The sequence below is a fragment of the Dermacentor albipictus genome, chromosome 2 (genome assembly GCF_038994185.2).
Source record: "Dermacentor albipictus isolate Rhodes 1998 colony chromosome 2, USDA_Dalb.pri_finalv2, whole genome shotgun sequence".
Classification (NCBI taxonomy): domain Eukaryota; kingdom Metazoa; phylum Arthropoda; class Arachnida; order Ixodida; family Ixodidae; genus Dermacentor; species Dermacentor albipictus.
The window spans coordinates 69,077,624-69,099,929 of record NC_091822.1 but is presented as its reverse complement, the minus strand read 5'-3'; the positions used below and the strand labels follow the sequence as shown (position 1 = coordinate 69,099,929).

General features: G+C 47.8%; 34 non-coding genes across 34 annotated transcripts; all 34 read left to right on the top strand.

The window, feature by feature from the left end:
• Positions 1 to 3,785: 3,785 nt before the first annotated feature.
• TRNAA-CGC (transfer RNA alanine (anticodon CGC)) lies at positions 3,786 to 3,857 on the top strand. Its single transcript has one exon. It is a non-coding gene; the product is annotated as a tRNA-Ala (tRNA).
• A 5,162-nt stretch (positions 3,858 to 9,019) lies between these two features.
• Positions 9,020 to 9,091, top strand: TRNAA-CGC (transfer RNA alanine (anticodon CGC)). Its single transcript has one exon. It is a non-coding gene; the product is annotated as a tRNA-Ala (tRNA).
• Positions 9,092 to 9,760: 669 nt separating this feature from the next.
• TRNAA-CGC (transfer RNA alanine (anticodon CGC)) lies at positions 9,761 to 9,832 on the top strand. The gene has a single exon. It is a non-coding gene; the product is annotated as a tRNA-Ala (tRNA).
• A 299-nt stretch (positions 9,833 to 10,131) lies between these two features.
• TRNAA-CGC (transfer RNA alanine (anticodon CGC)) lies at positions 10,132 to 10,203 on the top strand. The gene has a single exon. It is a non-coding gene; the product is annotated as a tRNA-Ala (tRNA).
• A 299-nt stretch (positions 10,204 to 10,502) lies between these two features.
• On the top strand, positions 10,503 to 10,574 carry TRNAA-CGC (transfer RNA alanine (anticodon CGC)). The gene has a single exon. It is a non-coding gene; the product is annotated as a tRNA-Ala (tRNA).
• Positions 10,575 to 10,873: 299 nt separating this feature from the next.
• TRNAA-CGC (transfer RNA alanine (anticodon CGC)) lies at positions 10,874 to 10,945 on the top strand. Its single transcript has one exon. It is a non-coding gene; the product is annotated as a tRNA-Ala (tRNA).
• A 298-nt stretch (positions 10,946 to 11,243) lies between these two features.
• Positions 11,244 to 11,315, top strand: TRNAA-CGC (transfer RNA alanine (anticodon CGC)). Its single transcript has one exon. It is a non-coding gene; the product is annotated as a tRNA-Ala (tRNA).
• A 298-nt stretch (positions 11,316 to 11,613) lies between these two features.
• Positions 11,614 to 11,685, top strand: TRNAA-CGC (transfer RNA alanine (anticodon CGC)). The gene has a single exon. It is a non-coding gene; the product is annotated as a tRNA-Ala (tRNA).
• A 299-nt stretch (positions 11,686 to 11,984) lies between these two features.
• TRNAA-CGC (transfer RNA alanine (anticodon CGC)) lies at positions 11,985 to 12,056 on the top strand. The gene has a single exon. It is a non-coding gene; the product is annotated as a tRNA-Ala (tRNA).
• Positions 12,057 to 12,355: 299 nt separating this feature from the next.
• TRNAA-CGC (transfer RNA alanine (anticodon CGC)) lies at positions 12,356 to 12,427 on the top strand. The gene has a single exon. It is a non-coding gene; the product is annotated as a tRNA-Ala (tRNA).
• Positions 12,428 to 12,726: 299 nt separating this feature from the next.
• Positions 12,727 to 12,798, top strand: TRNAA-CGC (transfer RNA alanine (anticodon CGC)). The gene has a single exon. It is a non-coding gene; the product is annotated as a tRNA-Ala (tRNA).
• Positions 12,799 to 13,096: 298 nt separating this feature from the next.
• On the top strand, positions 13,097 to 13,168 carry TRNAA-CGC (transfer RNA alanine (anticodon CGC)). The gene has a single exon. It is a non-coding gene; the product is annotated as a tRNA-Ala (tRNA).
• A 298-nt stretch (positions 13,169 to 13,466) lies between these two features.
• Positions 13,467 to 13,538, top strand: TRNAA-CGC (transfer RNA alanine (anticodon CGC)). The gene has a single exon. It is a non-coding gene; the product is annotated as a tRNA-Ala (tRNA).
• Positions 13,539 to 13,837: 299 nt separating this feature from the next.
• On the top strand, positions 13,838 to 13,909 carry TRNAA-CGC (transfer RNA alanine (anticodon CGC)). The gene has a single exon. It is a non-coding gene; the product is annotated as a tRNA-Ala (tRNA).
• A 299-nt stretch (positions 13,910 to 14,208) lies between these two features.
• TRNAA-CGC (transfer RNA alanine (anticodon CGC)) lies at positions 14,209 to 14,280 on the top strand. The gene has a single exon. It is a non-coding gene; the product is annotated as a tRNA-Ala (tRNA).
• A 299-nt stretch (positions 14,281 to 14,579) lies between these two features.
• On the top strand, positions 14,580 to 14,651 carry TRNAA-CGC (transfer RNA alanine (anticodon CGC)). Its single transcript has one exon. It is a non-coding gene; the product is annotated as a tRNA-Ala (tRNA).
• Positions 14,652 to 14,949: 298 nt separating this feature from the next.
• Positions 14,950 to 15,021, top strand: TRNAA-CGC (transfer RNA alanine (anticodon CGC)). The gene has a single exon. It is a non-coding gene; the product is annotated as a tRNA-Ala (tRNA).
• A 299-nt stretch (positions 15,022 to 15,320) lies between these two features.
• TRNAA-CGC (transfer RNA alanine (anticodon CGC)) lies at positions 15,321 to 15,392 on the top strand. Its single transcript has one exon. It is a non-coding gene; the product is annotated as a tRNA-Ala (tRNA).
• Positions 15,393 to 15,691: 299 nt separating this feature from the next.
• On the top strand, positions 15,692 to 15,763 carry TRNAA-CGC (transfer RNA alanine (anticodon CGC)). The gene has a single exon. It is a non-coding gene; the product is annotated as a tRNA-Ala (tRNA).
• A 298-nt stretch (positions 15,764 to 16,061) lies between these two features.
• TRNAA-CGC (transfer RNA alanine (anticodon CGC)) lies at positions 16,062 to 16,133 on the top strand. The gene has a single exon. It is a non-coding gene; the product is annotated as a tRNA-Ala (tRNA).
• Positions 16,134 to 16,431: 298 nt separating this feature from the next.
• Positions 16,432 to 16,503, top strand: TRNAA-CGC (transfer RNA alanine (anticodon CGC)). Its single transcript has one exon. It is a non-coding gene; the product is annotated as a tRNA-Ala (tRNA).
• Positions 16,504 to 16,802: 299 nt separating this feature from the next.
• On the top strand, positions 16,803 to 16,874 carry TRNAA-CGC (transfer RNA alanine (anticodon CGC)). The gene has a single exon. It is a non-coding gene; the product is annotated as a tRNA-Ala (tRNA).
• A 299-nt stretch (positions 16,875 to 17,173) lies between these two features.
• Positions 17,174 to 17,245, top strand: TRNAA-CGC (transfer RNA alanine (anticodon CGC)). The gene has a single exon. It is a non-coding gene; the product is annotated as a tRNA-Ala (tRNA).
• A 298-nt stretch (positions 17,246 to 17,543) lies between these two features.
• On the top strand, positions 17,544 to 17,615 carry TRNAA-CGC (transfer RNA alanine (anticodon CGC)). Its single transcript has one exon. It is a non-coding gene; the product is annotated as a tRNA-Ala (tRNA).
• Positions 17,616 to 17,913: 298 nt separating this feature from the next.
• Positions 17,914 to 17,985, top strand: TRNAA-CGC (transfer RNA alanine (anticodon CGC)). The gene has a single exon. It is a non-coding gene; the product is annotated as a tRNA-Ala (tRNA).
• A 299-nt stretch (positions 17,986 to 18,284) lies between these two features.
• Positions 18,285 to 18,356, top strand: TRNAA-CGC (transfer RNA alanine (anticodon CGC)). The gene has a single exon. It is a non-coding gene; the product is annotated as a tRNA-Ala (tRNA).
• Positions 18,357 to 18,654: 298 nt separating this feature from the next.
• On the top strand, positions 18,655 to 18,726 carry TRNAA-CGC (transfer RNA alanine (anticodon CGC)). The gene has a single exon. It is a non-coding gene; the product is annotated as a tRNA-Ala (tRNA).
• Positions 18,727 to 19,024: 298 nt separating this feature from the next.
• TRNAA-CGC (transfer RNA alanine (anticodon CGC)) lies at positions 19,025 to 19,096 on the top strand. The gene has a single exon. It is a non-coding gene; the product is annotated as a tRNA-Ala (tRNA).
• Positions 19,097 to 19,395: 299 nt separating this feature from the next.
• TRNAA-CGC (transfer RNA alanine (anticodon CGC)) lies at positions 19,396 to 19,467 on the top strand. Its single transcript has one exon. It is a non-coding gene; the product is annotated as a tRNA-Ala (tRNA).
• A 669-nt stretch (positions 19,468 to 20,136) lies between these two features.
• Positions 20,137 to 20,208, top strand: TRNAA-CGC (transfer RNA alanine (anticodon CGC)). Its single transcript has one exon. It is a non-coding gene; the product is annotated as a tRNA-Ala (tRNA).
• A 298-nt stretch (positions 20,209 to 20,506) lies between these two features.
• TRNAA-CGC (transfer RNA alanine (anticodon CGC)) lies at positions 20,507 to 20,578 on the top strand. The gene has a single exon. It is a non-coding gene; the product is annotated as a tRNA-Ala (tRNA).
• A 669-nt stretch (positions 20,579 to 21,247) lies between these two features.
• Positions 21,248 to 21,319, top strand: TRNAA-CGC (transfer RNA alanine (anticodon CGC)). The gene has a single exon. It is a non-coding gene; the product is annotated as a tRNA-Ala (tRNA).
• Positions 21,320 to 21,618: 299 nt separating this feature from the next.
• Positions 21,619 to 21,690, top strand: TRNAA-CGC (transfer RNA alanine (anticodon CGC)). The gene has a single exon. It is a non-coding gene; the product is annotated as a tRNA-Ala (tRNA).
• A 299-nt stretch (positions 21,691 to 21,989) lies between these two features.
• On the top strand, positions 21,990 to 22,061 carry TRNAA-CGC (transfer RNA alanine (anticodon CGC)). The gene has a single exon. It is a non-coding gene; the product is annotated as a tRNA-Ala (tRNA).
• The last annotated feature ends 245 nt before the right edge of the window (positions 22,062 to 22,306 follow it).

The window sequence follows — 22,306 nt, the reverse complement described above, 5'->3', positions numbered from 1 at the left end:
AATGAAATAAGACAGATTAATTATCGGGATGAGGTTACTTCCGACTCGAATAAGATTGAACAGGCCTTTACTGAACACTACCGCAAGTTGTTCGGCGTCCCAATCCACGTGGGAGCTGAATTTGAAGCAAGTTTCGTGAATTTTATGCCGCGTGTTGATGACGACGCAAAAGCCAGTCTCGAGGAACCGATAAGCGTCCGAGAAATAGAACACGCGATCGAAGAACTTCCTGCAGGCAAATCACCGGGTCCCGATGGCTTAGGAGCCGCCTTTTATAAGGCATTTGCACCTGGGCTTGCTCAAGTGTTGGAGCATGTATACTCTGAGGCACATAAATATAAGCGACTGCCACCTTCTGTCAGAAATGCACACATGGTTTTATACCGAAAACAGATGACCACAAGGCGCTTTTATCGGTTGGGGCATACAGGCCAATTAACCTTACAAATACCGATTATAAAAAAATTGGAGGACGCTTAAGCTTTGCGACAGCGTTCCCATCGACACGCCAAGGGGTGTAAGACAAGGGGCTACGGCGCAGCGAATACGCGCCCCGCATCGGACGCGGTGAGCGTCGAGCAACCCAGCGTTCGGCGTGGCAACGAAATGTGCGCCTGAGCAAGCGACGCACGCCTGAGCCTTAAGAAACAGCTCGTTTCTAAGGCAACACCGCATTCACTAGAGGCGCTTTTGTACCGCTTTGAAGCATCAAACTCGTGACTGAATGGTAGCGTCTCCGTCTCACACTCCGGAGACCCTGGTTCGATTCCCACCCAGCCCATCTTGCAAGTTGTTTTTTATTCAATGAGGTGCTTGCTGGGATTAATCGCTCACGGCCAACGCCGCCGACACCGATGCCGACGATACCGGCTTTTCTGCGACACGAGCTCCTTAAAGGGAAGCTGAAGAGTCTGTCGAATTCATTAAGAGGCTCATATACGGATGCGGGAACCTTATAAACCATTTAGGTAAAATTTGGGTTCTTTTCTATTAGGAGCGACGTAATCGTCGGTTGAAATTGCGCTGTAGCTCCGCCCTCTTTCGAGTGAGCGAGCGGAGCGGAGACGGGAAACCGCGGTGTTGTGACGTCAACTCTGCTTCTTTCCTTCGCAGCGTCCGCGACCATGCCTGACAGCGCGTGTTTCTGCGTGCGTGCCATCGTAATCTGCTTCGATCGACCCTGTATTCCTTTGTTGGTGCGTCTGCGTGTATGCAGAGTGGTAGTCAACATGCGTGGTAGTCAACGTGAGTGGTGATCAACGTGAGTGGTAGTCAACGTGAGTGGTAGTCAACAGATGAAGGTCACTAAACGTACTGCATGAACCGGGAAGCTTTTCACGCGTTTAAACCATCTTTGTAGTTGGCCGACAGCTTTGGACAGCGCACAAATGCCGACGATCGCATCCCCGCTTACGTTCCACGAGGAGGCATGCAGGAATACAACACTACAGCTGTTTGACCGAAAACTAGCTCACTAGATTGGCGAAACATCGGCGAGATCACTAGATCGCTTTGCAAAAAACATACTCACCAAAGAGCATTTCCAACACGAGGAGACCCCAAGACTTTGCTTTCGTTCGCGTCGAAAGCACTGCTCGCACCAGCATCGTTTGCTTCTTCGAGAGGCCGGCTCTTCGCAATCGGCTCGTATATGCAAGGAGTAACGCCGAACTCCTCAGAAAAACGCAGACTCTCTAAATTTTCCATTACCGTCTCAGAAAAACAGCACCAAACTACCTGGAACCGCGCTTCATGTTTAGCGGCAGCGGTCGGCAGCGGCAGAGTTGACGTCGTGAGGCGCACCGACCAATCACAGACGGAAACGAGACGCGCGAGCTGGGCGTGTCCGCTGCTGCAATTTTCGTCGAAATAAAATATATTTGCGCTTTCTTTCGCTCAATTTCGATACGATATTCGAATTCGGAGGGTTGAAAACCATTATGTACAGATGTTCACTCATTTTTTCGGGAAAACCTTTCAGCTTCCCTTTAACGCTGTCGCGTTAATACTCATGAAGGTATTGGCAAAGAGACTTCAAACAGTCATTACAAATCTTGCCGGTCCGCATCAAACTTGCGGCATAAAAGGCCGTGCTATTACTAAAAACAGCCACGTAGCGCGAAGCGTTCTAGAGTGTTGCGACGTCTTCGCTAGACGCGTCGCTTTGTTGCAACTCGACCTGGCGAAAGCCTTCGACCGTGTGTCCAACGATGCTCTTCTTTTTGTTTTGGAATATGTTAACGTAGGGAAAGTAATCTTAGATGGCGTCAAAATGGCGTACGACCAATGCACGACACAGATTATAATTAATAAGTCCCTCAGCGAGAAGCTGTCACTCAGATCTTCCCTTAGACAAGGGTGTCCACTAAGTCCATTGCTTTTTGCATTGTACCTCGAGCCTTTCTGTTTAGCAGTGATACGCAATGACAACGTCCGAGGATTTCGTCTACAGCTTTCTGAAGTCAAGGTACTGGCATACGCTGATGATATCGCAGTCTTCTGCGAGGATCGTGATAGCGTACTTGAAGTTGTACGTCTTGTAAAGAAGTGCTGTGAACAATCTGGATCCCAGATCAATTGGCAAAAAAGCATCGGTATATGGCACGGTCATTGGGACATTATACCAGCTCACTTTGCAAACATCCGGTGGTCAACAACGCCAACTATGTACTTGGGTGTGCCGCTCGAGCACTATAATTATACCGCACAGTACTGGTCTGATGAAGCTGATAGAATGAGTGAAAAATCAAAGGGTTGGCTTGGCCGAGATTTGTCAATGTTTGGACGTGCTTCTGTGTGCAATCTCTTTTTAGTAGCGAAAGTGTGGTATATTATGCAAGTGTTATCAATGTGTCATTCAAGTGTGAAAAAAATGCATCGCGTTTTTGCCGCATTCATATGGGCTTCCAGTTGGGAGAGGATAAGCAGAACCAATTTGTTTCGTTCAGCTCGAAGTGGTGGGCTTGGTCTGTCGAATTTGTTTATCAGACAAATTGTGTCGCGTTTTCCAGTGATGTGAAGGGAGGAAGTATTAGGGGATATCTGCGCGAAGTGGTTGATTCACTTCGTATGTTGCGTGTGCGGTTTTCCATGGAATATCTGTGCTCTGTGATAAGAAAAACACTGTATAAAGACTTAGTTGATACAATGTTCCAAATACCATTGTACAGGTCTGTAAACTGGGGAGGCCAAGCAGATGATGTACTGAAACGGGTGAAAAAAATGCCAGTTAGATCCTCTCAAAAAACGTTTTTCTTTAAGCTACACGCAAACACGCTACCCGTAAAAATATGGTTAGACGAAAAAGGAATATATGTGCCATCGACAGTAAACTGCTTACTTTGTAAAAAGCCAGAGACCATTCAACACGTTTTCATCGATTGCTGGGATCCAATATTTCATTGGGATGTCTTGCAACGTACACTTAAAAAAGAAATACCGATTACACCTCTTGGTATTCGATATTTGCCAACCGATAACGAAGGAAGAGTTCCGTACAATATGTTTATGCTCCGTGACCTCCACAGTCTGTGGAAAAGGAGAATGGCAGTGCGACACTCGGATGTCGATAACCGTCCGTCGAGAATAAACTTCATCGAAAGTGTCGCGTATATTTGGGAAATATATCGTGCCCAGAGTGAGCCTCCCGAGTGGGTGGCAATTCTTGATGAACTGATCAAGCTGAAGCGATTTTAATATATAATGTTAGCCAAAGTGTGGTTGACATGTTTTAGCATTTGAATGTGTTCTTGGTTTGTGCTGCAAACAGGCAATAAAGAAAAAAAAGGGGCGTAGCTCAGTGGTAGAGCGCTCGCTTCGCATGTGAGAAGTCCCGGGTTCAAACCCCGGCGCCTCCAGTGTTGTGTATAATGAAATTTTTAATCACTTCGCAACGCTTAGTAAGCAATTCAACTATTTAAAAAAACGATACTACGTCAACTCCACATAAACAAGCAGTACTCGCATTTCTCGCGCTTGCTTCCACGCCTCCACGTCGCCACAAGCGCCGTTTCTTTCACGACAACACTAAGGATGACTGCAGGCACATCAGGTGTGTAGAAACAAGCCTGGTCGAAAGGAAGCTTTTTCCACTTTCTAGTGGCTGCTGGATGTGAAGAGCAATAAATCGTCCACACAAGACTCCGTTTATTGTTCCGGGGGTGTAGCTCAGTCCATTCTACTTCCGGCCACCGAGCGTGACGGACGGCGAATCATGAGCTTCAGCGGAGCGGCGTTGGCGGCCTTCGGCGGCCGCGGAAACAGGCCTGAAGAAGTTCAAGATAGCGAGTATCACATTATTTTGCCAACTCTGCCCACCGGACGTGTTGTTTTGAACACGGTTTTTTTGCACGGAGACCCACGAGTGCGACCGTTTATAGTCGAAGATTTCCGAGACGCGCTGACCAAGACCGGGACACTCCCTGACGTGGTGGCTTTGGGGGCGTACCAAATAAACCACGTCTGGGCGGTGACTTTAGGCAGCACGGAAGCAATGAAGTGGCTTCTCGCCTTCAAGGAGCAGAACGTCAAGGGGCGCCGGTGCCTTGTACTGGACCCAGAGGACCAACAGGTGAAGCTTCGACTCCACTGGATGCTTCATGGCGTGGCCGACGACGACATTCGGACGGCGCTTGCGGCGTTTGGGAAGGTCACTCATGTGACCCGTGAGCGCTGGCGGGTTCAAGGCGTCCACGAAAAGGGTTCAACCACGAGAACCGTGCTCCTAAAGATGAAGCCTGGTATTAAGATCGAGGACCTGCCGCATCAGATAAGAGTTGCAGGAGAGCTGGCCCTCGTAGTCGTGCCTGGACGGCCTATGCAGTGCTTGCGCTCCCGCGGCACGGGCCACGTACGGCGAGAATGCAAGATACCAAGGTGTTCGAAATGTAGACGTTTTGGCCACGGTGAGGAGGAGTGCGTACGGACGTACGCAGTTGCTACAGGAACTGCCATGGCGGTAGATTCGCCGGACCACATCATGGACGTTGACGAAGCGGAAGCAGCTGCAAAAGGAGCCGGGCAATGCGAGAAGCCTGCAGTGACTGCAAAGACTTCGGTGACTGAGGAAGAAGGAAAAGAAACGATAACCAAGGAAAGCACAGAAACGGCAACGATACGCTACGAAGGAAAAGAAGACGGGAGGGCGACTGGTGCCGAGGGAGCACCAGAGCCGGACGTGTCTGAACCAGGGAACAGCCAGGAGCCCCTCGACAAGAGCGGCGGCCGAGCGTTGAGGGTCACCGCCACAGCGAAACGTACGCACACCAAACGCGGCGATGAAAAGGACCAGGCGGCGGCCGCTAGCAGCGAGGAGCCACCGACGAAAACGACACAAGGGAGACGAACACTCTTCAAAACAAAGCCAAATGTGAGGTCGGAAACGAGAGTCGCCAAAAAGCAGGACTTGCAGCTAGGCCTACCTTGCCAAAAAGGTGACCCCGGCACCAACAAAACCGTCTAGCGACGTGCTGGACGCGAGAGGTAAGCACCATGCTCTCGGCCTCTTATCACCGCAGCAAAATGGCTTCCGTACTCACGCTTAAAGTTGCCAGTCTAAATGCACGAGGTTTAGCCACAAAGAAAAAGCAGTCATGTGCTGCGCCTTCTAACTGACCAAGATATCGATATGCTTGGTCTACAAGAAACAAAGGTCGAAGGGGAAGAAGAGACTGAGAGCATGGTGCAGCGTTTCACGTCCAGGTTTTACGCCATTGTCAGTCACGCAGTTCGTACTTCTGCCGGGTGTGTCATGTTTGTCAAAAAACTGCCTGGTCTAATTATTCAGTCGCATGTTTCACTTCCTTCAGGACGAGGGCTTGTCTGCGATTTCGTTTTTTGTGCTACTGAATGGCGCGCTGTCTGTATATATGCACCCACCGCAGTTGACGAGACGACTGTCTTTTTTGAATTTATTAAGCAACACCTGAACACGGGAAGGCAGCTCATTCTGTTGGGTGCCTTCAATTGTGTTCTGAGCGCCGATGACAAAACTAGTACGCGTACTTTCAGGGATAGTAGTACTGCCGTTCTTATTCAATTAATTGATGAATTTACTTTAGAGGACGTGGGAGAATGCCTGGTGAGCAGGTGTCCAGTTAAGTACACTAATTTCCAAGGAACCAGACACGCCCGACTCGACAGGATTTACGTGACTGCATGTTTGGTCCCAAAGTGTCATGGCTATGACGTAGTGCCCGCGCCCTTCTCCGATCACTGCATGGTTCAATGGGTTATTGGTGCAAAAAAGCGAAGCAGGTGTTTTCAGTGGGATCTTTGGAAGTTAAACAGCAAACTGCTCAATGATCAAGAATTCGCTAAGGGAGCGGAGGAAGAAATTAGTGAAGTCACTGGAGGGGGAACACATGAATTGGGCCAGGAATGGGAACTGTGCAAGCAGCAGATCAAAATAAAAGGAATTGAAAGGGCGAGCTGCATACGGTACCAAGAAAAACTAAATGAAACGCAGTTAAAGTATATGCTAGAAAAATTATTAGCTCTTGAGTGCAAGGCACCGGGATTATACATGGACGACTTTAGGAAAATAAAACAAAAACTAGAAATTAATGAAGAAGATCGTGGAGCGCTTGTGCGCGCGAGAGCTGAACATCTAGCCGTGGCGGAGACGCCCACAAAACGGGCGCTAGGGATGGAAAAAGCGCACGCAAGAAGGAACCATGTCAGTGAGGTACAATGGGCGGGTCGCACCGCAACAGATAATAGAGAAATCGGGCAAGCTTTCTTTGAGTATTACCAGGCATTGTTCGATTTGCGTAATGTCGACCTGGACCGGTTTAAAAAATCGTATCTGTGGGCGATGCCACGACTAGACAAGGAACAAAAAGCAAGACTGGGCACGGCCACTAGCGAGCAGGAAGTAGAGCGTGCAATAGATAATTTAAACCTTGGTAAATGGCCTGGGCCTGATGGCTTGAGTGCAGCGTTCTACAAAACTTTCAAGCAACAACTAGCTCCATTGTTGACTGCGGTGTTCAATGAGGCATATGAAATAAATGTTTTACCTGTGTCGTTTGGAACTTCACACACTGTACTTATTCCGAAAACCGACAAAGCAGATAAGCTTAAGCAGGTATCGTCATACAGACCTATCGCTCTGACAAACATAGACTACAAAATCTGCATGAAGGTTCTTGCCAGCAGATTACAGAGTGTTATAGGCGAAATAGTTGGCCCTCATCAAACGTGTGGGATCAAAGACCGTTCCATCGTTTACAACATTCAAAAGGCGAGGCGTGTACTCGAATGCTGTGACGCCACATATGCACGTGTCGCACTACTACAATTAGATTTGGAAAAGGCATTTGATTGTGTGTCACATTGTGTTTTGTTTTGCATCCTGGACTACATCAATATAGGTTCGGTCATCCGGGAGGGAGTGAGCTTGGCGTACCTAAACTGCACTACGAGGCTACTTGTTAATAAGATGCTGGGGGCCCCCATGAACGTACGACGGTTGGTGCGCCAAGGTTGCCCCCTCAGCCCTCTGTTGTTTGATATATATATTGAGGCACTGTGTCTGAACATACTACAAAGCGATGAAATTCATGGATTTAGAGTACAAGCAACCGAAGTGAAATTGCTTGCGTATGCAGACGATGTTGCAGTTCTTTGCAGCGACAAGGAAAGTGTTAGTAAAACAATTGAAAGGGCGCAGTGCTTCAGTGAGCTAACCGGAAGTCGGGTGAATTGGGAGAAGTGCCTGGGATTTCGGCACGGAGAATAGCCTTCAACCCCAGTCACTTTTGCCAGCGTGGCTTGGGTAACAACGCCTCCGAAGTACTTGGGGGTGCCGCTGCAATTTTATAGAGACACTGATCCGTACTGGCGAGCGCAGCTGCAAGAGACGCGAGAAAAAGCGAACAAATGGATAAGCGCTCATCTATCTGTCTTCGCAAGAGCCACGGTGTGCAATCTTTTTTTTATTAGTAAGTTGTGGTATGCAATGCAAGTGCTACATTGTTCCCGAGTAAACGTGCAGAAGCTGCACCGTGTATTTGCTTTGTTTGGGCGTCCACATGGGAGAGGGGCAGCCGCACGAACTTGTTTCGGCAGGTGAAGGCCGGTAGTTTAGGACTGGGGCATTTGTTTGTGCGACAGATTGTAAACAGGTTTTTATTTTTCCATGATGTTAGAGATCCATTCCTGCGCACCGTGTGTCAACAAAGACTCGGGGAAGTTTTGCCTGAGTATGTTGTTACAACGCAATGTATTTCAAGAAGTGTTTGTGGTTGCTTTAGAGAAATTGTTCAAAGTGTCAAATTTCTAAGTGTACGTTTTTCGATGCAGTATTTGAGTAGCGTTAAAAGGAAAACATTGTATAGGGATGTTTGTGACGCGCTGTTTCCAGTGCCCTTGTACAGGACCATGCACTCTGGAGGCCCAAGTGGCAATGTTTTAAAAAGAGTTAAAAAAATGAAGGTGTCGCCGGGAGCCCACTCTTTCTTTTTCAAGTTACACACTGGAACTTTATCTGTTAAGTCATTTCTAGAGGAACGGGGTTTATTTCTACCGTGGGGTTCCCACTGCCTTATATGCAAGCAGCGTGAGACAATCGACCACGTTTTTCTTCATTGCTGGCAAGGGGTATTTTTCTGGGACGTTCTCCAAAGAACCATTAAAAAAGAATTACCGCTAGACTCTCAAGGGATCCGGTACCTGCCAACCGATAATGAGGATGGCGTCCCCTTCGACCAGATTATGCTGATGGGCCTCCACAGTATATGGCGCTCCCGAATGGTTGGCTATTTTTCTGATCCGGACGCGCGACCAACACGTATGTATTTTCGCGAAGGCATACACAGATTCCTGGAGACTCTAAAAGCGCAAACAGATGTTCCTGAGTGGCTGTCAAGGCTGGAGCCTTTGGTAGAGCTCCGGGAATTTTAAATATGACAACGCCAGGCCTCCGTGGCAGTTAGGCCACTTGTACATTCTGGCGCACTATATATTTTGTGTACTTTTGTCGTATACTGTGTCGAAGACCGGCAATAAAAAAAAGAAGGGGGGTGTAGCTCAGTGGTAGAGCGCTCGCTTCGCATGTGAGAAGTCCCGGGTTCAAACCCCGGCACCTCCAGTGTGGTGTATAATGAAATTTTTTATCACTTCGCAACGCTTAGTAAGCAGTTCAACTATTTAAATAAATGATACTACGTCAATTACACGTAAACACGCAATACTTGCATTTCTCTCGCTCGCTTCCATGCATACACGTCGCCACAAGCGCCGTTTCTTTCACGACAACGCTTAGGATGACTGCAGCCACATCAGGTGTGTACAAACAAGCCTGATCGAAAGGAAGCTTTTCCCGCTCTCTAGTGGCTGCTGGATGTGAAGAACAATAAATGGTCCACACAAAACTGCGTTTGTTGTTCCGGGCGTGTAGCTCAGTGGTAGAGCGCTCACTTCGCATGTGAGAAGCCCAGGGTTAAAACCCCGGCACCTCCAGTGTGGTGTATAATGAAATTTTTTATCACTTCGCAACGCTTAGTAAGCAGTTCAACTATTTAAATAAACGATACTACGTCAATTCCACGTAAACAACCAATACTTGCATTTCTCGCGCTGGCTTCCATGCCTACACGTCGCCACAAGCGCCTTTCTTTGACGACAATGCTTAGGATGACTGCAGCCACATCAGGTGTGTAGCAACAAGCCTGATCGAAAGGAAGCTTTTTCCGCTTTCTAGTGGCTGCTGGATGTGAAGAACAATAAATGGTCCACACAAGACTGCGTTTGTTGTTCCGGGGGTGTAGCTCAGTGGTAGAGCGCTCGCTTCGCATGTGAGAAGTCTCGGGTTCAAACCCCGGCACCTCAATTGTAGTGTATAATGAAATTTTTTATCACTTCGCAACGCTTAGTAAGCAGTCCAACTATTTAAATAAACGATACTACGTCAATTCCACGTAAACAAGCAATACTTGCATTTCTCGCGCTGGCTTCCATGCCTACACGTCGCCACAAGCGCCGTTTCTTTGACGACAACGCTTAGGATGACTGCAGCCACATCAGGCGTGTAGCAACGGGCCTGATCGAAAAGAAGCTTTTTCCGCTTTCTAGTGGCTGCTGGATGTGAAGAACGATAAATGGTCCACACAAGACTGCGTTTATTGTTCCGGGGGTGTAGCTCAGCGGTAGAGCGCTCGCTTCGCATGTGAGAAGTCCCGGGTTCAAACCCCGGCACATCCAGTGTGGTGTATAATGAAATTTTTTATCACTTCGCAACGCTTAGTAAGCAGTCCAGCTATATAAATAAACGATACTACGTCAATTCCACGTAAACAAGCAATACTTGCATTTCTCGCGCTGGCTTCCATGCCTACACGTCGCCACAAGCGCCGTTGCTTTGACGACAACGCTTAGGATGACTGCAGCCACATCAGGTGTGTAGCAACAAGCCTGATCGAAAGGAAGCTTTTTCCGCTTTTTAGAGGCTGCTGGATGTGAAGAACGATAAATGGTCCACACAAGACTGCGCTTATTGTTCCGGGGGTGTAGCTCAGTGGTAGAGCGCTCGCTTCGCATGTGAGAAGTCCCGGGTTCAAACCCTGGCACCTCCAGTGTGGTGTATAATGAAATTTTTTATCACTTCGCAACACTTAGTAAGCAGTCCAACTATTTAAATAAACGATACTACGTCAATTCCACGTAAACAAGCAATACTTGCATTTCTCGCACTGGCTTCCATGCCTACACGTCGCTACAAGTGCCGTTTCTTTCACGACAACGCTTAGGATGACTGCAGCCACATCAGGTGTGTAGCAACGGGCCTGATCGAAAAGAAGCTTTTTCCGCTTTCTAGTGGCTGCTGGATGTGAAGAACGATAAATGGTCCACACAAGACTGCGTTTATTGTTCCGGGGGTGTAGCTCAGTGGTAGAGCGCTCGCTTCGCATGTGAGAAGTCCCGGGTTCAAACCCCGGCACATCCAGTGTGGTGTATAATGAAATTTTTTATCACTTCGCAACGCTTAGTAAGCAGTCCAGCTATTTAAATAAACGATACTACGTCAATTCCACGTAAACAAGCAATACTTGCATTTCTCGCGCTGGCTTCCATGCCTACACGTCGCTGAAGCGCCGTTTCTTTCACGACAACGCTTAGGATGACTGCAGCCACATCAGGTGTGTAGCAACAAGCCTGATCGAAAGGAAGATTTTTCCGCTTTCTAGTGGCTGCTGGATGTGAAGAACAATAAATGGTCCACACAAGACTGCGTTTATTGTTCCGGGGGTGTAGCTCAGTGGTAGAGCGCTCGCTTCGCATGTGAGAAGTCCCGGGTTCAAACCCTGGCACCTCCAGTGTGGTGTATGATGAAATTTTTTATCACTTCGCAACGCTTAGTAAGCAGTTCAACTATTTAAATAAACGATACTACGTCAATTCCACGTAAACAAGCAATACTTGCATTTCTCGCGCTGGCTTCCATGCCTACACGTCGCTGAAGCGCCGTTTCTTTCACGACAACGCTTAGGATGACTGCAGCCACATCAGGTGTGTAGCAACAAGCCTGATCGGAAGGAAGCTTTTTCCGCTTTCTAGTGGCTGCTGGATGTGAAGAAAAATAAATGGTCCACACAAGACTGCGTTTATTGTTCCGGGGGTGTAGCTCAGTGGTAGAGCGCTCGCTTCGCATGTGAGAAGTCCCGGGTTCAAACCCTGGCACCTCCAGTGTGGAGTATGATGAAATTTTTTATCACTTCGCAACGCTTAGTAAGCAGTTCAACTATTTAAATAAACGATACTACGTCAATTCCACGTAAACAAGCAATACTTGCATTTCTCGCGCTGGCTTCCATGCCTACACGTCGCTACAAGTGCCGTTTCTTTCACGACAACGCTTAGGATGACTGCAGCCACATCAGGTGTGTAGCAACAAGCCTGATCGAAAGGAAGCTTTTTCCGCTTTCTAGTGGCTGCTGGATGTGAAGAACAATAAATGGTCCACACAAGACTGCGTTTATTGTTCCGGGGGTGTAGCTCAGTGGTAGAGCGCTCGCTTCGCATGTGAGAAGTCCCGGGTTCAAACCCTGGCACCTCCAGTGTGGAGTATGATGAAATTTTTTATCACTTCGCAACGCTTAGTAAGCAGTTCAACTATTTAAATAAACGATACTACGTCAATTCCACGTAAACAAGCAATACTTGCATTTCTCGCGCTGGCTTCCATGCCTACACGTCGCTACAAGTGCCGTTTCTTTCACGACAACGCTTAGGATGAATGCAGCCACATCAGGTGTGTAGCAACGAGCCTGATCGAAAGGAAGCTTTTTCCGCTTTCTAGTGGCTGCTGGATGTGAAGAACGATAAATGGTCCACACAAGACTGCGTTTATTGTTCCGGGGGTGTAGCTCAGTGGTAGAGCGCTCGCTTCGCATGTGAGAAGTCCCGGGTTCAAACCCTGGCACCTCCAGTGTGGTGTATGATGAAATTTTTTATCACTTCGCAACGCTTAGTAAGCAGTTCAACTATTTAAATAAACGATACTACGTCAATTCCACGTAAACAAGCAATACTTGCATTTCTCGCGCTGGCTTCCATGCCTACACGTCGCTACAAGTGCCGTTTCTTTCACGACAACGCTTAGGATGAATGCAGCCACATCAGGTGTGTAGGAACGAGCCTGATCGAAAGGAAGCTTTTTCCGCTTTCTAGTGGCTGCTGGATGTGAAGAACGATAAATGGTCCACACAAGACTGCGTTTATTGTTCCGGGGGTGTAGCTCAGTGGTAGAGCGCTCGCTTCGCATGTGAGAAGTCCCGGGTTCAAACCCCGGCACATCCAGTGTGGTGTATAATGAAATTTTTTATCACTTCGCAACGCTTAGTAAGCAGTCCAGCTATTTAAATAAACGATACTACGTCAATTCCACGTAAACAAGCAATACTTGCATTTCTCGCGCTGGCTTCCATGCCTACACGTCGCTGAAGCGCCGTTTCTTTCACGACAACGCTTAGGATGACTGCAGCCACATCAGGTGTGTAGCAACAAGCCTGATCGAAAGGAAGATTTTTCCGCTTTCTAGTGGCTGCTGGATGTGAAGAACAATAAATGGTCCACACAAGACTGCGTTTATTGTTCTGGGGGTGTAGCTCAGTGGTAGAGCGCTCGCTTCGCATGTGAGAAGTTCCGGGTTCAAACCCCGGCACCTCCAGTGTGGTGTATAATGAAATTTTTTATCACTTCGCAACGCTTAGTAAGCAGTCCAGCAATTTAAATAAACGATACTACGTCATTTCCACGTAAACAAGCAATACTTTCATTTCTCGCGCTGGCTTCCATGCCTACACGTCGCTGAAGCGCCGTTTCTTTCACGACAACGCTTAGGATGACTGCAGCCACATCAGGTGTGTAGCAACAAGCCTGATCGAAAGGAAGATTTTTCCGCTTTCTAGTGGCTGCTGGATGTGAAGAACAATAAATGGTCCACACAAGACTGCGTTTATTGTTCCGGGGTTGTAGCTCAGTGGTAGAGCGCTCGCTTCGCATGTGAGAAGTCCCGGGTTCAAACCCCGGCGCCTCCAGTGTGGTGTATAATGAAATTTTTTATCACTTCGCAACGCTTAGTAAGCAGTCCAGCTATTTAAATAAACGATACTACGTCAATTCCACGTAAACAAGCAATACTTGCATTTCTCGCGCTGGCTTCCATGCCTACACGTCGCCACAAGCGCCGTTTCTTTCTCGACAACGCTTAGGATGACTGCAGCCACATCAGGTGTGTAGCAACAAGCCTGATCGAAAGGAAGATTTTTCCGCTTTCTAGTGGCTGCTGGATGTGAAGAACGATAAATGGTCCACACAAGACTGCGTTTATTGTTCCGGGGGTGTAGCTCAGTGGTAGAGCGCTCGCTTCGCATGTGAGAAGTCCCGGGTTCAAACCCTGGCACCTCCAGTGTGGTGTATGATGAAATTTTTTATCACTTCGCAACGCTTAGTAAGCAGTTCAACTATTTAAATAAACGATACTACGTCAATTCCACGTAAACAAGCAATACTTGCATTTCTCGCGCTGGCTTCCATGCCTACACGTCGCCACAAGCGCCGTTTCTTTCTCGACAACGCTTAGGATGACTGCAGCCACATCAGGTGTGTAGCAACAAGCCTGATCGAAAGGAAGATTTTTCCGCTTTCTAGTGGCTGCTGGATGTGAAGAACGATAAATGGTCCACACAAGACTGCGCTTATTGTTCCGGGGGTGTAGCTCAGTGGTAGAGCGCTCGCTTCGCATGTGAGAAGTCCCGGGTTCAAACCCCGGCACCTCCAGTGTGGTGTATAATGAAATTTTTTATCACTTCGCAACGCTTAGTAAGCAGTCCAGCTATTTAAATAAACGATACTACGTCAATTCCACGTAAACAAGCAATACTTGCATTTCTCGCGCTGGCTTCCATGCCTACACGTCGCCACAAGCGCCGTTTCTTTCTCGACAACGCTTAGGATGACTGCAGCCACATCAGGTGTGTAGCAACAAGCCTGATCGAAAGGAAGATTTTTCCGCTTTCTAGTGGCTGCTGGATGTGAAGAACGATAAATGGTCCACACAAGACTGCGTTTATTGTTCCGGGGGTGTAGCTCAGTGGTAGAGCGCTCGCTTCGCATGTGAGAAGTCCCGGGTTCAAACCCTGGCACCTCCAGTGTGGTGTATGATGAAATTTTTTATCACTTCGCAACGCTTAGTAAGCAGTTCAACTATTTAAATAAACGATACTACGTCAATTCCACGTAAACAAGCAATACTTGCATTTCTCGCGCTGGCTTCCATGCCTACACGTCGCTGAAGCGCCGTTTCTTTCACGACAACGCTTAGGATGACAGCAGCCACATCAGGTGTGTAGCAACAAGCCTGATCGAAAGGAAGCTTTTTCCGCTTTCTAGTGGCTGCTGGATGTGAAGAACAATAAATGGTCCACACAAGACTGCGTTTATTGTTCCGGGGGTGTAGCTCAGTGGTAGAGCGCTCGCTTCGCACGTGAGAAGTCCCGGGTTCAAACCCTGGCACCTCCAGTGTGGAGTATGATGAAATTTTTTATCACTTCGCAACGCTTAGTAAGCAGTTCAACTATTTAAATAAACGATACTACGTCAATTCCACGTAAACAAGCAATACTTGCATTTCTCGCGCTGGCTTCCATGCCTACACGTCGCTACAAGTGCCGTTTCTTTCACGACAACGCTTAGGATGACTGCAGCCACATCAGGTGTGTAGCAACAAGCCTGATCGAAAGGAAGCTTTTTCCGCTTTCTAGTGGCTGCTGGATGTGAAGAACAATAAATGGTCCACACAAGACTGCGTTTATTGTTCCGGGGGTGTAGCTCAGTGGTAGAGCGCTCGCTTCGCATGTGAGAAGTCCCGGGTTCAAACCCTGGCACCTCCAGTGTGGAGTATGATGAAATTTTTTATCACTTCGCAACGCTTAGTAAGCAGTTCAACTATTTAAATAAACGATACTACGTCAATTCCACGTAAACAAGCAATACTTGCATTTCTCGCGCTGGCTTCCATGCCTACACGTCGCTACAAGTGCCGTTTCTTTCACGACAACGCTTAGGATGAATGCAGCCACATCAGGTGTGTAGCAACGAGCCTGATCGAAAGGAAACTTTTTCCGCTTTCTAGTGGCTGCTGGATGTGAAGAACGATAAATGGTCCACACAAGACTGCGTTTATTGTTCCGGGGGTGTAGCTCAGTGGTAGAGCGCTCGCTTCGCATGTGAGAAGTCCCGGGTTCAAACCCCGGCACATCCAGTGTGGTGTATAATGAAATTTTTTATCACTTCGCAACGCTTAGTAAGCAGTCCAGCTATTTAAATAAACGATACTACGTCAATTCCACGTAAACAAGCAATACTTGCATTTCTCGCACTGGCTTCCATGCCTACACGTCGCTGAAGCGCCGTTTCTTTCACGACAACGCTTAGGATGACTGCAGCCACATCAGGTGTGTAGCAACAAGCCTGATCGAAAGGAAGATTTTTCCGCTTTCTAGTGGCTGCTGGATGTGAAGAACAATAAATGGTCCACACAAGACTGCGTTTATTGTTCTGGGGGTGTAGGTCAGTGGTAGAGCGCTCGCTTCGCATGTGAGAAGTCCCGGGTTCAAACCCCGGCACCTCCAGTGTGGTGTATAATGAAATTTTTTATCACTTCGCAACGCTTAGTAAGCAGTCCAGCTATTTAAATAAACGATACTACGTCAATTCCACGTAAACAAGCAATACTTGCATTTCTCGCGCTGGCTTCCATGCCTACACGTCGCTGAAGCGCCGTTTCTTTCACGACAACGCTTAGGATGACTGCAGCCACATCAGGTGTGTAGCAACAAGCCTGATCGAAAGGAAGATTTTTCCGCTTTCTAGTGGCTGCTGGATGTGAAGAACAATAAATGGTCCACACAAGACTGCGTTTATTGTTCCGGGGTTGTAGCTCAGTGGTAGAGCGCTCGCTTCGCATGTGAGAAGTCCCGGGTTCAAACCCCGGCACCTCCAGTGTGGTGTATAATGAAATTTTTTATCACTTCGCAACGCTTAGTAAGCAGTCCAGCTATTTAAATAAACGATACTACGTCAATTCCACGTAAACAAGCAATACTTGCATTTCTCGCGCTGGCTTCCATGCCTACACGTCGCCACAAGCGCCGTTTCTTTCTCGACAACGCTTAGGATGACTGCAGCCACATCAGGTGTGTAGCAACAAGCCTGATCGAAAGGAAGATTTTTCCGCTTTCTAGTGGCTGCTGGATGTGAAGAACGATAAATGGTCCACACAAGACTGCGTTTATTGTTCCGGGGGTGTAGCTCAGTGGTAGAGCGCTCGCTTCGCATGTGAGAAGTCCCGGGTTCAAACCCCGGCACCTCCAGTGTGGAGTATAATGAAATTTTTTATCACTTCGCAACGCTTAGTAAGCAGTCCAGCTATTTAAATAAACGATACTACGTCAATTCCACGTAAACAAGCAATACTTGCATTTCTCGCGCTGGCTTCCATGCCTACACGTCGCCACAAGCGCCGTTTCTTTCACGACAACGCTTAGGATGACTGCAGCCACATCAGGTGTGTAGCAACAAGCCTGATCGAAAGGAAGCTTTTTCCGCTTTCTAGTGGCTGCTGGATTTGAAGAACGATAAATGGTCCACACAAGACTGCGTTTATTGTTCCGGGGGTGTAGCTCAGTGGTAGAGCGCTCGCTTCGCATGTGAGAAGTCCCGGGTTCAAACCCCGGCACCTCCAGTGTGGTGTATAATGAAATTTTTTATCACTTCGCAACGCTTAGTAAGGAGTCCAGCTATTTAAATAAACGATACTACGTCAATTCCACGTAAACAAGCAATACTTGCATTTCTCGCGCTGGCTTCCATGCCTACACGTCGCTACAAGTGCCGTTTTTTCACGACAACGCTTAGGATGACTGCAGCCACATCAGGTGTGTAGCAACGAGCCTGATCGAAAGGAAGCTTTTTCCGCTTTCTAGTGGCTGCTGGATGTGAAGAACGATAAATGGTCCACACAAGACTGCGTTTATTGTTCCGGGGGCGTAGCTCAGTGGTAGAGCGCTCGCTTCGCATGTGAGAAGTCCCGGGTTCAAACCCCGGCACATCCAGTGTGGTGTATAATGAAATTTTTTATCACTTCGCAACGCTTAGTAAGCAGTCCAGCTATTTAAATAAACGATACTACGTCAATTCCACGTAAACAAGCAATACTTGCATTTCTCGCGCTGGCTTCCATGCCTACACGTCGCTGAAGCGCCGTTTCTTTCACGACAACGCTTAGGATGACTGCAGCCACATCAGGTGTGTAGCAACAAGCCTGATCGAAAGGAAGATTTTTCCGCTTTCTAGTGGCTGCTGGATGTGAAGAACAATAAACGGTCCACACAAGACTGCGGTTATTGTTCCGGGGGTGTAGCTCAGTGGTAGAGCGCTCGCTTCGCATGTGAGAAGTCCCGGATTCAAACCCCGGCACCTCCAGTGTGGTGTATAATGAAATTTTTTATCACTTCGCAACGCTTAGTAAGCAGTCCAGCTATTTAAATAAACGATACTACGTCAATTCCACGTAAACAAGCAATACTTGAATTTCTCGCGCTGGCTTGCATGCCTACATGTCGCTACAAGTGCCGTTTCTTTCACGACAACGCTTAGGATGACTGCAGCCACATCAGGTGTGTAGCAACGAGCCTGATCGAAAGGAAGCTTTTTCCGCTTTCTAGTGGCTGCTGGATGTGAAGAACGATAAATGGTCCACACAAGACTGCGTTTATTGTTCCGGGGGTGTAGCTCAGTGGTAGAGCGCTCGCTTCGCATGTGAGAAGTCCCGGGTTCATACCCTGGCACCTCCAGTGTGGTGTATGATGAAATTTTTTATCACTTCGCAACGCTTAGTAAGCAGTTCAACTATTTAAATAAACGATACTACGTCAATTCCACGTGAACAAGCAATACTTGCATTTCTCGCGCTGGCTTCCATGCCTACACGTCGCTGAAGCGCCGTTTCTTTCACGACAAGGCTTAGGATGACTGCAGCCACATCAGGTGTGTAGCAACGAGCCTGATCGAAAGGAAGCTTTTTCCGCTTTCTAGTGGCTGCTGGATGTGAAGAACGATAAATGGTCCACACAAGACTGCGTTTATTGTTCCGGGGGTGTAGCTCAGTGGTAGAGCGCTCGCTTCGCATGTGAGAAGTCCCGGGTTCATACCCTGGCACCTCCAGTGTGGTGTATGATGAAATTTTTTATCACTTCGCAACGCTTAGTAAGCAGTTCAACTATTTAAATAAACGATACTACGTCAATTCCACGTGAACAAGCAATACTTGCATTTCTCGCGCTGGCTTCCATGCCTACACGTCGCTGAAGCGCCGTTTCTTTCACGACAAGGCTTAGGATGACTGCAGTCACATCAGGTGTGTAGCAACAAGCCTGATCGAAAGGAAGCTTTTTCCGCTTTCTAGTGGCTGCTGGATGTGAAGAACAATAAATGATCCACACAAGACTGCGTTTATTGTTCCGGGGGTGTAGCTCAGTGGTAGAGCGCTCGCTTCGCATGTGAGAAGTCCCGGGTTCAAACCCTGGCACCTCCAGTGTGGAGTATGATGAAATTTTTTATCACTTCGCAACGCTTAGTAAGCAGTTCAACTATTTAAATAAACGATACTACGTCAATTCCACGTAAACAAGCAATACTTGCATTTCTCGCGCTGGCTTCCATGCCTACACGTCGCTACAAGTGCCGTTTCTTTCACGACAACGCTTAGGATGACTGCAGCCACATCAGGTGTGTAGCAACAAGCCTGATCGAAAGGAAGCTTTTTCCGCTTTCTAGTGGCTGCTGGATTTGAAGAACGATAAATGGTCCACACAAGACTGCGTTTATTGTTCCGGGGGTGTAGCTCAGTGGTAGAGCGCTCGCTTCGCATGTGAGAAGTCCCGGGTTCAAACCCCGGCACCTCCAGTGTGGTGTATAATGAAATTTTTTATCACTTCGCAACGCTTAGTAAGGAGTCCAGCTATTTAAATAAACGATACTACGTCAATTCCACGTAAACAAGCAATACTTGCATTTCTCGCGCTGGCTTCCATGCCTACACGTCGCTACAAGTGCCGTTTCTTTCACGACAACGCTTAGGATGACTGCAGCCACATCAGGTGTGTAGCAACGAGCCTGATCGAAAGGAAGCTTTTTCCGCTTTCTAGTGGCTGCTGGATGTGAAGAACGATAAATGGTCCACACAAGACTGCGTTTATTGTTCCGGGGGCGTAGCTCAGTGGTAGAGCGCTCGCTTCGCATGTGAGAAGTCCCGGGTTCAAACCACGGCACATCCAGTGTGGTGTATAATGAAATTTTTTATCACTTCGCAACGCTTAGTAAGCAGTCCAGCTATTTAAATAAACGATACTACGTCAATTCCACGTAAACAAGCAATACTTGCATTTCTCGCGCTGGCTTCCATGCCTACACGTCGCTGAAGCGCCGTTTCTTTCACGACAACGCTTAGGATGACTGCAGCCACATCAGGTGTGTAGCAACAAGCCTGATCGAAAGGAAGATTTTTCCGCTTTCTAGTGGCTGCTGGATGTGAAGAACAATAAACGGTCCACACAAGACTGCGGTTATTGTTCTGGGGGTGTAGCTCAGTGGTAGAGCGCTCGCTTCGCATGTGAGAAGTCCCGGGTTCAAACCCCGGCACCTCCAGTGTGGTGTATAATGAAATTTTTTATCACTTCGCAACGCTTAGTAGGCAGTCCAGCTATTTAAATAAACGATACTACGTCAATTCCACGTAAACAAGCAATACTTGCATTTCTCGCGCTGGCTTCCATGCCTACACGTCGCTGAAGCGCCGTTTCTTTCACGACAACGCTTAGGATGACTGCAGCCACATCAGGTGTGTAGCAACAAGCCTGATCGAAAGGAAGATTTTTCCGCTTTCTAGTGGCTGCTGGATGTGAAGAACAATAAATGGTCCACACAAGACTGCGTTTATTGTTCCGGGGGTGTAGCTCAGTGGTAGAGCGCTCGCTTCGCATGTGAGAAGTCCCGGATTCAAACCCCGGCACCTCCAGTGTGGTGTATAATGAAATTTTTTATCACTTCGCAACGCTTAGTAAGCAGTCCAGCTATTTAAATAAACGATACTACGTCAATTCCACGTAAACAAGCAATACTTGAATTTCTCGCGCTGGCTTGCATGCCTACATGTCGCTACAAGTGCCGTTTCTTTCACGACAACGCTTAGGATGACTGCAGCCACATCAGGTGTGTAGCAACGAGCCTGATCGAAAGGAAGCTTTTTCCGCTTTCTAGTGGCTGCTGGATGTGAAGAACGATAAATGGTCCACACAAGACTGCGTTTATTGTTCCGGGGGTGTAGCTCAGTGGTAGAGCGCTCGCTTCGCATGTGAGAAGTCTCGGGTTCATACCCTGGCACCTCCAGTGTGGTGTATGATGAAATTTTTTATCACTTCGCAACGCTTAGTAAGCAGTTCAACTATTTAAATAAACGATACTACGTCAATTCCACGTGAACAAGCAATACTTGCATTTCTCGCGCTGGCTTCCATGCCTACACGTCGCTGAAGCGCCGTTTCTTTCACGACAAGGCTTAGGATGACTGCAGCCACATCAGGTGTGTAGCAACAAGCCTGATCGAAAGGAAGCTTTTTCCGCTTTCTAGTGGCTGCTGGATGTGAAGAACAATAAATGATCCACACAAGACTGCGTTTATTGTTCCGGGGGTGTAGCTCAGTGGTAGAGCGCTCACTTCGCATGTGAGAAGTCCCGGGTTCAAACCCTGGCACCTCCAGTGTGGAGTATGATGAAATTTTTTATCACTTCGCAACGCTTAGTAAGCAGTTCAACTATTTAAATAAACGATACTACGTCAATTCCACGTAAACAAGCAATACTTGCATTTCTCGCGCTGGCTTCCATGCCTACACGTCGCTACAAGTGCCGTTTCTTTCACGACAACGCTTAGGATGACTGCAGCCACATCAGGTGTGTAGCAACGAGCCTGATCGAAAGGAAGCTTTTTCCGCTTTCTAGTGGCTGCTGGATGTGAAGAACGATAAATGGTCCACACAAGACTGCGTTTATTGTTCCGGGGGTGTAGCTCAGTGGTAGAGCGCTCGCTTCGCATGTGAGAAGTCCCGGGTTCAAACCCCGGCACCTGCAGTGTGGTGTATGATGAAATTTTTTATCACTTCGCAACGCTTAGTAAGCAGTTCAACTATTTAAATAAACGATACTACGTCAATTCCACGTAAACAAGCAATACTTGCATTTCTCGCGCTGGCTTCCATGCCTACACGTCGCTACAAGTGCCGTTTCTTTCACGACAACGCTTAGGATGACTGCAGCCACATCAGGTGTGTAGCAACGAGCCTGATCGAAAGGAAGCTTTTTCCGCTTTCTAGTGGCTGCTGGATGTGAAGAACGATAAATGGTCCACACAAGACTGCGTTTATTGTTCCGGGGGTGTAGCTCAGTGGTAGAGCGCTCGCTTCGCATGTGAGAAGTCCCGGGTTCAAACCCCGGCACCTCCAGTGTGGTGTATAATGAAATTTTTTATCACTTCGCAACGCTTAGTAAGGAGTCCAGCTATTTAAATAAACGATACTACGTCAATTCCACGTAAACAAGCAATACTTGCATTTCTCGCGCTGGCTTCCATGCCTACACGTCGCTACATGTGCCGTTTCTTTCACGACAACGCTTAGGATGACTGCAGCCACATCAGGTGTGTAGCAACGAGCCTGATCGAAAGGAAGCTTTTTCCGCTTTCTAGTGG